Source organism: Formica exsecta, unplaced genomic scaffold (assembly GCF_003651465.1).
Source record: "Formica exsecta isolate Colony F162 unplaced genomic scaffold, ASM365146v1 scaffold337, whole genome shotgun sequence".
Taxonomy (NCBI): domain Eukaryota; kingdom Metazoa; phylum Arthropoda; class Insecta; order Hymenoptera; family Formicidae; genus Formica; species Formica exsecta.
Window position 1 is genome coordinate 773,689 of NW_021850624.1, and position 13,123 is coordinate 786,811.

At 41.5% G+C, this 13,123-nt stretch overlaps 1 protein-coding gene and 1 long non-coding RNA gene across 3 annotated transcripts in view; one reads left to right on the forward strand and one right to left on the reverse strand.

Annotated features, from left to right (window-relative positions):
* LOC115238432 (zinc finger protein rotund-like) overlaps nucleotides 1-13,123 on the forward strand; it is a 156,024-nt gene that overhangs the window by 128,288 nt on the left and 14,613 nt on the right. The window lies entirely within an intron of this gene.
* LOC115238433 lies at nucleotides 1,928-5,849 on the reverse strand. Its single transcript, XR_003884501.1, has 2 exons — nucleotides 5,370-5,849; nucleotides 1,928-4,431 (listed from the first exon to the last, which is right to left on the reverse strand). It is a non-coding gene; the product is annotated as an uncharacterized LOC115238433 (long non-coding RNA).

Sequence of the window (13,123 nt, forward strand, 5' to 3'; positions counted from 1 at the left end):
TATATATATTATTTGTTGTAGTTTGCTTACACTTACACAAATAGAAATACTTTACGTGACATATGTCTCGCGTCTGAAAAATCGCTTCAACGTACACGCCGTCGGGATCCCACGGAATCGTCTCCGCGGTATCCGGTTAGAAAAATCGAAAATTAAGTCCCCTGGATACAGTGTGACGATGAATCCGATATAAGGAAGCCACCAATTTTCCGCGACCATCATTAATCTCCGCGTTTAAGTGGGAAAAATATTTGCATATCGGGTTACGCCGGGCCGGTTTGAACGAGCTATTAGAAGATAGAACGGGATTGAAAATCGGCGAAAGGATGAAAGAGACGATGCGAGGAGTGGAAAATCGTCTTGAAGCAGTCTACGCGAAGGTTTACAGCGATCAATTGTCATTCAAACGATTCGTACGCACGGTTAAAATTAGGGCGGCCTTTGGTGAGGCCCCCTCCTCGTTCGTCGTATTCGGAGGGAGAAATTCGGTCTCCCCCTACCCTTCCTCTCGCAACCCCCGGAACGAGGCGAGCGGGCACGCAGCCATCGGTGTGTCCACGTACTTAAACAAGACGGAGAGGCATCGATACGAGAGAAAAAGGAAGGGGAAAAAAAAACAGTTCACGCGCGGGGAGGAAGAATGAATGTCGCGCCGGTAAGAGTCCCCGGACCATATGCAGATCCGAAGCACAGATGCGACGTGTAACGTGCGCCCGGGAATCATTCCGACCGGTTTTTTTGCCGGACCGTGATCGCGGCTGACCGACCCCTATGCGACGAGCGTCCGAAACAGAAGGAAAAAAGCGGGGTTCGCGCCACGCCGCGCCGTTGACTGTCCCCCTTAATAAGGGGGTGACGCAATGACCGATCGCTATCATTAAAGTCGTCGGTTGATCGACCGCGGTGGCTCCCGGTATAATCTCGTATCGATATCCCGCGGTATATTGCGACATTTCGTTTATTATTTCGTCCCGGGTCTTTTTGGCGCGCAATTTCGAGCGTATCCAGGAATTGATCTGCGGACGGTGATTTCATCGCGGCATATGTCGTAACGAGAAAGGAAGAAAGAGAGAGAGAGAGAGAGAGAGAGAGAGAGAGAGAAAGAAATCGTCGATCTCTCTCTATCGTTAAACGTTACATCGATACATCACGTCCGATCGTATTGGCAATTTCTCACGCACGAGCGCTGCACTTGACGGAGAAGCAAAAAAATAAGCGGTAGAACAAAAAAAGAAACAACTACAATACCGCAGAGCTAGACGCCTCGACGATGTCTATCTCTCTCTCTCTCTCTCTCCTTCTCCTTCTCGTTTATTCCTTCATTATTACTATTATTATTATTATTATTATTACCATTGGCGATCGCGCGGTACTCGTGACGAGATTGCATGATCCGCGACACGTTCGGAATCGGCGGAATCGGAGACAATCCGCGCGTAGATCCGATCGGTTACGGTTCTCTCGAAGAGAGAGAGAAAGACGCAAAACGACCGCGATCCACGCTTCGTTGCTTTTCGGCGTATATTGGAAGTGAGTCTAGGCGACGGAATGGTCTCCGTCGCGCCGCGCCGTTTCGCGCCACGCTTGGTCGCTCCTAATCATAATGAAACGTGCCAAGGCGCCTACTTACGCGAACACCTTAAAAGCGATTTCTATCTGCTCGCCTGTCGGCATCGCCTGTCCCTCTCTTTTCTTTTTTTTCTTTCTTTTTTTTTTTTCGGGTCCCGCTCGCGCCTTTCTCACCGTACGGTGCATCCGCGACAAGATATCACACCGTGATACTTCGGTACAAGTGATTTTGGAAGTTTAAGTCGCTCAAAGTGACGAAACGATGGTCAGAAATGATGGCCTTCTATTTCCATCATCGATTATCGCAACCTCGAGATACTTTCTGCTCGCTTTTCTATATATGTAGTGTATTTTTTTATTTTTTTTTTTTCGTACGGTGAAAAGTTTTTTGTAACTATCTCGGTATTATTGACAATTAAATAATAAAAATTATGGTAAAAATTACATTATTATACATATTTAATGAAATTATATTGTCATTCATATTTAATAAAATATAAAGAGATTATCTAATAATCTTTATCTAAAAATCTCTTTTATAAGATTATGTAATATTTTTTTTCTAAGAACAATTTTGTGAGAAATTATCTCGAGACAAATGTTTAACTTATATCCTACAATATTTTGATTATTCAAATTCCTCCAATTACTTCAACAGAGATAGTGAGATTTAAAGTATGTGAGATATTTAATAAGCTAATGAATAATTTTTTTACAAAGGAAATCATATAAATATATGGATGTGTGTCAAGAGTCACATAAAAGGAGCTGCAGATTTAGCAGAAATTGTACGTAGAAAATTCGTTTGCGCGGAAATGGACTCTAAACACAATAACCTGATGTTTGCTTACATACATACGTATCTACCGGAAAAATCAAAGATATCACGCGACGATAAGTCTGAATAATGAGTCTTTTCGCACGCCGCGCTTTCTGAACGAAGGACGCATGGCCTTCTTCGAAAGAGCGAAAGGTGTCCTAGCGCGAAAATGTTTTAGAAACGCGGACATATGGCAGCCGTGAGGCTTCCTTTCCGCTCGACTCGCACAGAGGGACTCGGCTCCCGAAAAATTACCTTTTTTTACCTTTTCTCTCTCTCTCTCTCTCTGCTCTTTAGGGGTGTCCCTCCTATGTGATTCGTGATACATCGCCCATTCGCGTGAATAACCAGATAATTATCATGGATTGGGGAAAATCCGTCGGTTTGCGTAGTTCTTGTGCTGAAATATATTTCTCTTTTTATAATGGTCTCTTAAGTAATTATTTATCAATCGAGAAACGTGTGGCGATTATATTTAGCATAGCAACAACCTCGCGAAAGAGAAACGCGTTTTTTCTTTATAGGAAAGATTGGGCTTTTTTGGAGGAAAAATAATTGGTTTATATACATATTTTTAAAAAGAAAATTACTTCTTGAAAAGAGAGATAAGAGCAATACAAAGAAATGCTTATGAAAAATACACAAAATTTGTTGTTAAAAAAGGAGCCTTTTAAATTTAAAAAAAAAATTAATAAAAATTAATTGTGATTGATGCTAAATATCTATCGACAAACAAGGTGGCTTATACATTTCCGCGCCCTCCGCTTCCGACATATGTATTTCCATTTCCGTCTCCCCTTATTAGAATCCGTCGCTGTTCTCGTCGTTCTTTTTTTGGAACCATTCGTGTCAATACATCCGACTGTTCATAAGTGTCGGCACGCGGGAAAAAAAAAAAGTAAAAGTTAGCGCAACAGAGGGTGGAAAAAGAGGCTTGAGAAGTAGAGTTTGGTTTCGAAAAAAAGAGCAGGTGACATCAACAACGGGTGGCCAGAATGTGTCGCAAAAAAGTTCGGTCAACCGTAGACAGATCGGTGGGGCATCAATAAATATAGACAAAGGGTGGCGGAAAAGAGGCGGTGAAAAAAAAAATGAGAATTTAGGATGAAGAGGAAAACTAATTGAGTCGTTGCGATGCCTTAGAAAGCAAAAACGATCGCGGCACGCTTCTTTTTTTCTCAATGGCGCTTAAAAAACGAGACTTTTTTTAGTCTTTACAGCCTGTAAAATATAGCCACAAGGTCGAGAACTTGTACTAAGGACGGATTAATAGTCTGAGAGGGTAAATCGGATTTTAAATTCAAAAGTTCTCCGGCACATTCGCGCTAATTTCAACTTGTTCGCTCTCTCCTGTTATACTCCCTTGTTCATCGGAAAGTAGTTTGCCTTATAATACGCCAAATCACCATTATTTCGCAAGCAACCGCAAATCTTCAACTTTAATCTGATTCGATCCCATTCGCCCCTCGTGAAAAGCGTAGAGGCGGTATTTTGCTACTTCTGGTTAAAGTCGGTCGATTCGCGATATGAAATATGATGTCTTCGTTGTCAAGAGAGAGAGAGAGAGAGAGAGAGAGAGAGATAGATAGAGTGAAAGAGGGAAGGTGAAAATCTGAGCCGCGTTTATGGAGACGTAATACGGCACGTTTGACAAATTTCGACTCTCGACTAGCGCGAACAGAGGCGTTCCACGTGTTCCATTACAACGCGAAAAGATTATCCCCGTCGAGTTTACAGAACGAACGTGGATCCGGCGCGTCGAGGAAACGCCGGGAGTCTGTAAGGAAAACGATGCGTCACCTTGCACCCGGGCGGATTTTTTCGGCGTCGTGCCGAGGGTGAGGAGCAACAGAAGGCAACCACATATGACGATGCGTTTTCCTCGGCGTGAACAATTTTCCCGATGGGAGCGAACGAGAACCGACTGTTTAAATCGAGTGAGAAAATTCGACTGATTGCAGACAGCCACACTGAAAGATGCAGTCACCGGTGAAAGCCGATCCAAGGACGCGCCGTTTTTTGAATATGTGATGAGCAAGAAACTGGAAAAAGAATCGAATAGAAAAGAGTTTGAAAATCAATTTCTAGCTGTTTTCGAAAATTTTATAAAGATTTTATCCTCCTTATCGAGATGGTGAGAATTATTAGGCAAAATATTAATCTCCATATCAATCGTTAATTAAACATAATAATATTATTATTAAATATATCTGACTTACAATAGGGAGATAACGTTATAACTCTCTGACGTGAATCCGAGATGACCGAAAAAAAAAAAGAAAAAAGAGAAAGAGTATCGCGGGAAGTTTACGGACGGATGGGAAAGGTGAGATAAAATCGTGTTAGACGCACGCGTGCGCACGCACAACGGCACGTGTGTAGACTCGCGATTAATTATCGCTATAATTATTGCCAACGTCAACGCGGACGCGCATCCATTATGTGGATATAGGTGTACGCGCGCGTGTGTGCACGGGAGTTTGGCTAGACGAGCTAAAGTTCACATTCCATAAGCGATCGATCACGGGAACAGGTTTTCACCTCAAGTTTAGCTCGGGGCCGAAACTCGACGGAAAAAAAAAAAAAAAAAAAAAAAAGTGTAATTCTATTCTCCAGACGGATCGCGTCACGACGACCATCCTTTTTTCTCCATCCTCGCGAAATTTATGCGCCGCTACTTGCAAACACAAACGCAAAAACGAGTGATTATATTATTGTCCGTTTGTCGCGTTTTGAGCGACGGTGAAGCCTTTATCGAATCTGTGTCTTTGACGGCGACGTCTTGTCGAAATCCTCATCGAAATGCACGAATTGTCCGTTTGAGGGAATATCGTGGATCAAGCAGGGTGGAAAGGATAACAGGGGAGGGTGTTTTGTGAAATAAGGTGGGGGGATGCAAATATTATTACTTAATTATCGTTATTCTTAATCAGGGAGTATGTATCCTGATTTAAGGAAAACACAGCAATTTTGAACTTACTTGTTTGTGTTGTTCTTTGTTACTCGATTATTTAGACGGCGTGTTGCAATTTTTTACTCTTGTATAGGTGCAGTCATACTGGTCCAGTCATACTGGTTTGTTTTTTTTTCCTCGTGCTTTAAATCAATTAAAAAACATTGATTTAAAGAAAAACACATATATATATATAATATAAAAAATGATGGTTGTATTAATATTAGACGAATTTCTTAAAAAGAAAACGATCATGTTTTTCTCTTATCGAGGAAAGGAAGTAATATACCTAAACGTCGCCGATAAACAACGGATAATGACGGCAGTATCGAACGATCGTACGTACTATTATTCTGATTTATGGATACTCGCGGACGGTTCGCAAACTCGCTACCGATTGCACGATAATTACACGCGCGTTCTCCGACATTCCACGATCTCGATCGGTCCGAGCGATTAGCCGACAGATCAAACCGACGAGAGACGTTCTAGAAACGTTTAACACCTAGATATTACCGATGCGCGATGACTCGCGTTTTTTCGATCGAGTCGCGAGGGGAAAAAAAAAAAAAAAAAAAAAAAAAGAGATGGAAAAAAACATTACAACAACACCGTGACAATCTTTATCTAAGGCTCTATCCAGGGTGGTAACGGAGAGCAACCCTGCATCCGTAAAACAGACTCTCGGTCCAGAGACGCGGAACGTCGGATCTCGCGAAGAGTGAGAGTTAGCGAGAAAAAATGAGAAGGGGTTAAGGGGGGCAAAGAGAGGAAGGAGATCCGAGCGAACAACGAGGATGGAGTGATCTCGTAGTCCGAAAGATAGCAACGGAGATAGAGAGATGAAAAGAGACAGAGAGAGAGAGAGAGAGAGAGAGAGAGAGAGAGAGAGAGCGTGAACCAGAGACGGTGGTACAGAGGACGCGATGTACCCGCTTAATTATCCCTCTCTCATGTATGCGCCTAGCTTTTACGCTCACCTCTCAGTCGCTCCACTATCCTCATCATCCTCGTCGTCGTCGTCGTTGTCGTAGGGAGAGAAGCGACGGCGAATGATGATGGTGGGGGATCGGCCGTACGCTCGACTAGGGAGCGAGCGAGACGGCGCGCCGTCGTAGCGCGCTCGGCTTAGCTGGCGGCTTGGTGAGAGAGAAGAGCCCCTGGTGGGGGTAGTGCACGCTCCGGTCGCCGTTCCGAGGGCCGCCACGGCGGCGCAAAACATTCAGTCGGCAAAAAGTAGTCAAGGGGTGAGCATCACCCTGAAGGTGAGGCCAACGGGAGCGTACGCACAGCGACCAACGAGAGAGGAAATCCCTAGTATCGCCGTAGCTGTTAAAGCCGCCGTCGTCGCGTCCGCACGTCGCGGATCGCCTCCGTCGGCGCTCCCGTTTATCCGGCAATTATCCGGAGGATAACAAACATATATATATCTTGTCGTTCGCCAGTTTCTTGTGCGAGGAAATCGCCGTCGCAAGACGCGAGACATCGCGTAAATATACGAGATATAAGTATAGTGAAGATCGTTCGCGAGTGTGCGTTTCTTTCACCCCGAGTCACTCTACGCATCAACCCTCTCTCCCTCGTTTTCTCACCTTCCACCTCAACGGGCCGCGTTCACCGTTCGCCACAGTTGTTGCGCCAACGACGGAGATGAACGACGGGACCATCGTCGTCGCGGCACGGACAAGAAACCGATGAGTTGGCCGCGGTTGTCACCGGGGCCCTAACTTTAATAATATCATCGCGGCACGATAATCGCGCGCCTCGTTCCGAAAGTTTTTCGGCATCATGAGCCGCGCGACTGCCGCGATCCTCGCGCCGTGGCGCGACTTGGTGCAAGGTCGCCGCAGCAGCTGAGACTTTCAAAGTGCGGGACACGTCAAGGTCAGCCCCGCGCGTTCCTCCGCGCGTGTCCTGCGCCGCCGGACGATCACGACGACGACGACGACGACGAGGAGGTGGTCGAGGTGGAGGATCACGACGAAGAGGCCGAAGACGCGGGAGTGGAGAGCCGTAATAGTGGTGCCGCGCGATCGGCATGGAGGTGCGCGCGATGGAGTACCGTCCCGTGTTGCCCGCGGGGGTGATGCCAACAGGACTCCACCAGGACTATCACGCCGCAATCCCGGACCTCAGCCCGCCGAGGAGCCAGGGCTCCTCCACCGGCGGCGCATCTTCGCTCGGCGACTATGCGCCGCGAATGTACACGCCGCCCACGCCGCCTACGCCGCACGAGGACGAGAAGGTAAAGGGCGCGGGTATATCGGACCCGGTATATATCCCCCCCCCCCCCCCCCCCATTTCGCCAATTTTCGTATCTACGAGCGTCGATAAGACCACCCCCTTCTGCCTCCCCTTCCTCTCGATGTTACGACTCAATTTGCGATTGCTCAAGTAGATTGCTGAAAGCATCTCAAGTGATATAAGTTTGATAGAGGTTCTCTCATGTTCGGGAAGAGTGATCTTTCTCTTCTTTGACTAGAACGTGAAGGACTCGATGAGATATAATGGTGCCGCTCAAATTTTTTTTTTTTTTTTTTTTTTAAACTTTGAAAGAAGTTTTAAACTCGGAAAGATTGATGCAATTAAGATCTAAATTCCCTCGCGTTCCCTTAAAAGTCGTTTGCCTTCGAGGCCTTCAATTTGTTTACACCACTTGTCCCTTTATTTAGCATTGAAAACTGAAACTTTGCGAGCGCGATAAATGACCGATCAATTTCTGTCGTTATGATACAATTGTTGTTACTTTATTGTTAACGAGCACTCGCTAATGATTAAAATTGTCCGAAATAACGAAGATAAAACGAGAGGAAGTATCATCGGGGTGGAAATAAGTAAATTTGTTTATTCATATTCGGGCTGTTTTTCTCTTTACTTGGTTATATATTAGGCTATATTGGAAATCGCGTATGAAAGTAGCTATCGTCTCAGCACAGTGCGATATTAAAACCTAAACAAAATAAATATTACGATACAAAAGTTTCGTAGGCTCGTAAAATATGAAAATTTCATTTTTATTTTTAAGTTTTATTTTTGCCATTATTTTATTAACTTTATTTATTTAATTATCATTCTTGTAATCTCATTAAAATATCGCAAAATAATCTTAGTCTTGTATAAAGTATACACATTAATAATACTAATATATTGACTCTAAATCTCGGCGAAAAACTCATAATTTACGTAACACTTTCTAATACAAAATAATATTATAAAAATTATGGCGTTTTAATCCCTTGAAATTTTATAAATAATATAATTTGTATTATATTACTTTCGATCTTTTAATAATAAATTTACATTAAAATATTTAAAACTGCTAAGAATGCTAAGGCGCGCAACTTTCAGAAACACTTCGACAAGTTGTTGCAATTTGAGAAGGGAACGATTCAAATTTGTCGAAAGAATTAAATTATATAGGGTGTAAAAGTTACCAAGTTACGTGCAAAATTAAGAATGTAAATGTAGGAATAACAAGCGATGACATTTTTTAATCGTTTTTTTCGTTAACTATTTATTCGTTTTATCTCATTTATTTGTTAATTGTTTTTATTTATACGCTCTAATGACTATATGAAAAATAAAACGACAGTTAGTCAATTCATCGCGACAATAAACACAAAACAGGCACGTAACGTACGGCAATAAAATCAGCGTCAACCGCAAATTTTCAACGTGATGTTCATTATTCGATCACGTGTATGGAAACTCACGAAATTTTATCGGACTCCGTGATACTCCCGGCGAGGTCGAGGACGAGCAACTACACAAACTAAAAAGAACGATGTGTTTGATTGAGAGAGTGAATTAGATGAAATCGCCCGTGTGTTATATACAAAAATACACTTTAAATAAAATCAACAAAATTTTACATTGCGTTGATTTTATTGACGAATAATTGTGTTAAAATGCAGAGGACATTAATTATATAATGCATCTATTAATTTTCCGTTCAATATATATATAAAAACGAATAAGAGTTAATGATATTCAAAATGATGTAAATAATTATACTCAGATTTCAAAACTAATAGCTTCTTCTCTCTGATTGTACTATCATGGTAGATAAAGTGGCATCATAAAAAAAATCACACACACACAATTCAAATATTTGATTTTAAAAAGTTCAATTTTTTTAACGCGATTATCTCTCTCTCATTTTTCTTCTAAAGAATAAATTATAGTAGAAATATTAAACGGGAATCTAATGAATATCTTTTGAGATTATTATATGAATCAAGGATTTTCAAGTAGAATATCATCCAAAAACAATAGAATTCGAGAACACTCATGAAAATTAAATCGACGAACTTTGATAAATTCCTCCTTCCGTAGCATTTACGTAGATTACGATGAAAAGATGAATAGAGGAGTACAATATGAATACTTACAATAGATTGAATACACGAAGATCTTGTTAATTGTCAACGTGATCGATTAAGATTGTCATCGTACATAACTTGACTAAATTCGCATAAATATTCATGATTTTGTAAGTCGAAATCATTTTAAACTGTCAATTTTTAACGAATGAAAATATTTCATCGATTTTTACACAAGACGCTTTATTTGGTAATCAGATATCATCGTGGAGCTATGAAGCTTGTTCACAAAATTCTCCGGGAAAAATTCTAAGTGAACATTCGTCGGTGAAGCGAAGCGACGCCGAAGCCTTCGCGTCCTCGTCGAATTGCGTTTCGCTCGACCTGACCGCGCATTGTGTAACCGTGTGCGCGAACAATTATATTTACGCTCAATAAAAAGAGAGAAATTGTCACGATAAGTGGTCGCCTTGAAGCGGGCGATATTTGCGTGCTTAGTCCTCGAGACTAGTAAAAAGTCCACTCCACGCTTAACTACTTCGATAAATTTCACGATACCCCGCGCGTCGCGCCTCGCGTGAAAGAACCAAGGATCGAACGGATGATCGAATTAGACATCCTTGCTACTAAAGTGCGCGTGGCCGGACGAAGGAGTCTCGCATCTCGCGGACCCGAGAGAGAGATCAGATTATCGCACTGAAGTCATGAATAAATGTAAATCGGTGCAATACTATCCCGGGTTAGTTTCTTTCGAGTTTTCTCGTGGACGTGCGAGATTCAGGATTTGTTGCGCTAGGACATAAAGCAGCGTACACAGATGTATTCGTGTATTTAATGCATATCCTGAAAATTTCTTCAGATTTGGATTTATCATTTGAACACGTCATTATAGAAAACAATAAAAAATAATATATTTTGCAAATTATTTGAAACTGCTAAAGAAAGACGTGCGAAAAGCGATTTATAATTAATATCGGTGAGAGAATCTGTTTAAAATTGTATAAATTTTTATTTTATATTTATCAACATCCTTTAAAATTTACGCGAATATTTTTTTAATACACAAGTTCATGACTCAATATCTCTGTTGAGGAAGAACTACTTCAAATTGATCCAAGAATCCCTTGATGAAAGGTGGGTGATGGAATACACTATATATAAAAAGAAATAAACCAAATAGAAAGAGAGAGAAAGAGAGAGCGTGATATAAGTCGCAATAAAAATCAACACTGATCGATCCCGGTCGGTTCTTGCTGCGCTTCGTAAGAACGCAATGTGTCTCAGATATTCGTACGAAGCGACGGGGGAAGATTTTGTGAGGCTGCCTGTCTTAAAGATGCTTTCACAGTGCGCAATTTTCCAGAACCGTACGACAATGACGCTGTCACAATAAGGGCTTCTCCAAGCGCGCGGCCCGCTGGAAAACGAAAAAGATAATCTGCTTGGGGTACAGAAATAAACGATACGATCGACTCCCTGTGTATCGGAGCATCTCCTTTCCACTTTCTCTCTCTCTCTTTATTTCTCTCTCACTCCTCATCTTTCATTCGATGGTGGGGGCGAATCTTGAATGGCCAGTGAGGAAGGAGCGTACCGCGGATTGAAAAGGGATGTGGCAGGGATGAGGAAATTGGAAGGGGATAGAGAGCGCAGGAAAGAGAAGCTCTATATTTTCTTTCGTATTCGGCGAGTAATTCCATTTGTGCGTCACTGAGATTCTGAAACTTGACCTGTTAAAAAGTCTTTTTCTACCGGCTCTTGTTCGCCGAGCTGCGAACGTCGTCTTATTGGAAAACACCTTGGGATACTCAATTTTCAGGGATTCGGAAAATCGTCGAAATATTGTGGCAGATTCGCAATCGCTACGTATAATCGCGACGGAATGAAATCTTGTTTTCAGAAATTTTCCTCTAAGATTATTTTAAAACGCGTATATAAAAAAAGTATATTCAATTTTACTCTTGACCCCTAAACTTTAATGCTTTCTTGATGTACTCGCGCGTATCATTAATATGAATCATATTTCGTGTATTATCAGATGAGAAGCTGTACCCTTTGCTTTTTACAAGCTAAGGTTGCTAAGGTAACGAAAGGGGAGGAAAGCCGCGAGAAGGAATATCGTTAATTCACTTCCGTACTTTTGTTTTAATAACTCTTTCGTCACCAGGATAGTCTGGTTTCGTTTGTACGTCGACGAGATCGCGTAACTCGATGCACTGGAAAAAGTCCTTTTGTCTCGAATGCACGTCGTCCGCTCCGTAGAAAATTGCAGAGAAATTCGGGAGAAAAACGGAATGAAGCGCAATGCGGTGCTCTGTACAATGGGAAAAATAACGAAACCAGCGCAAATCGACCTAGAGAATTAATTCTGATAACGAGCGCCTAGGGAAAGCGATTTTTGGAAGTTCCCCCCATGCAAATTGCTCGTCGATCGTTTTCTTCCGTCGTCGACAACTTTTATCGTTAGAATTGAGAATTGTTTATAAGAGCAACGTTCTTCTGGAATTTATATATTCTTTACTTTTTATTCAACGCAGTGATGATTCAATTATTTTTGGCACTCGACTATATCTCATTTTGTCTCGGACATATTTTTGTTTTAGAGTGACGTTCGTTTTGATAACTTTGAGTAGTCTCGAACGAAAGACGGATCTCGCTTTAACTCGAGCAACCTTAAATAGAAAATAAAAATTTGTAGAATATATATTAAGCGCGAGACCCTTTTCTTCTCTGACGACACAGGATACCATATTTCTCCTACGGAAGTTATAAAAACGCGTCGTGTTCAACGAGATTGGGATGGCAGAACCCACACGCGTTTCTATTTCTAGTACTAAACTACTTGGGAAAAAAAATTGTACGTGAGAAAGAGAAAGAAAGAGAAAAAAAAGCAATTTCTTTTTTCACTCTGCCGACCTTGATGAAAAAAGGGGAGTGCGTTCACATTATGAAAATTACTAATTCACATAATACCCATGTCTAAACTATATTTATACTTTCTTTATAAAATGATGATTTTATCGTATATTCTCCGAGATATTATTAAGGAATAAGGTATCCATTTTAATAGCACAGTTAAAGTTTGATTAATATTAGACTTATATAATTTCTCCGTGCACATGTTCTCGCGAATTAAACTCTTTTTCTCCTTCTCTCTTTCTCTCTCATTCACTCTCTTATTGCACAAACTACGTAACATTAATTAGAATGATGCCTCGACGAAAATCATGCGCGAATAAGCTTGAGATTCATTTGGCCAAACATCCCGTTTACGGAAGTATTCGTGTTTCACTCCTGCGTACCATGAACATGAAACTTATTGTACGTACAATATGCTCACAGCAGCTAGGCAGACGCGGATATTATATCGTATGTACATAGATTGTATGTTTGTATTTAGTCAAGTTTATTGAATGTGAGAAATATAATGGTATTTTTTTAAAAATAATTTAAGATTTG